This window comes from Chaetura pelagica, unplaced genomic scaffold, assembly GCF_000747805.2.
Source record: "Chaetura pelagica isolate M959 unplaced genomic scaffold, ChaPel_1.0 scaffold316, whole genome shotgun sequence".
In the NCBI taxonomy this organism is placed as follows: domain Eukaryota; kingdom Metazoa; phylum Chordata; class Aves; order Apodiformes; family Apodidae; genus Chaetura; species Chaetura pelagica.
Window position 1 is genome coordinate 1,601,091 of NW_009953497.1, and position 878 is coordinate 1,601,968.

General features: G+C 51.0%; 1 protein-coding gene across 3 annotated transcripts in view; it reads left to right on the top strand.

The window, feature by feature from the left end:
* The window catches only part of SLC6A6 (solute carrier family 6 (neurotransmitter transporter), member 6), a 46,435-nt gene that overhangs the window by 37,898 nt on the left and 7,659 nt on the right, over positions 1-878 (top strand). The gene's annotated exons all lie outside the window — the stretch shown is intronic.

The window sequence follows — 878 nt, forward strand, 5'->3', positions numbered from 1 at the left end:
CTTTCCCTCTCAACAAAAGGTCTCAGCAGTGATAGCTGGTAGCACCTGGCTCCAGGTGAGAGCCCCTTTGGAGACCGACCTGCAAGAGCACTGCACGTCTGCTGGGTGTGTGTGTATGAGTGAGATGGCCCATAGCCCAAACGAGCCCCAACCTGGTGATGAGCCCCCTTTCTCACAAGGCTTTGGTTTCCAGATCAGGGAAGCCAGGCACTTGGTCCCAGCCCCACTGATGCTCCCAGACTGGTGCAATCCCTCCTGCACTTGAGGCTGATGTTGCTCATATTCAGCATCACTGGGGCAGGTTGGACAGGGGCAGATGTGACAACATTTTACACAGATTTTACACACCAGCAGTTCCTAACAGCAGAAGACATTTTTTTCAGGGCCTGTAGCTGATAAAACTAGATCACTTCAGGGCAGCAGTGAGGGTTTACAGAAAAGGAGCAGACTCCTGGATTGTCAGCTCTGATCTAGAAAAGCTATCCTGGGTTTAGGGGCTGCACAGAGAGGGAGGCAGTGGTTGCATTAGCAAAGATCCCAGGGAATTTTTGGAGCACAGTCCCTTTCTTGCATGCAAAAGAGTTTCATCATCCTCATCTTCATCGTGACCATGTGGGCTAGCAATGGGATTCTGCCATTCCCTTGGGTCACCCCTACTCCCCCTGCCCCAATCCTGCCCTGTGGAGGGCAGGTGTAGGCCCACCTCCATTATTGGCATGTTTGAGACAGATGTTAAAACTGGTGATCTGTTAGCAATGGCCTCGGGGGTTGGCCTGTGGTTTTGCTGTAGTCATGCGTGCTTCGATTTCAGATAAAAGAGCCAAACTGTTTCACTTCTGGTATTTCCAGCTGTGTTTGGATTTATCTGAACGGAACCA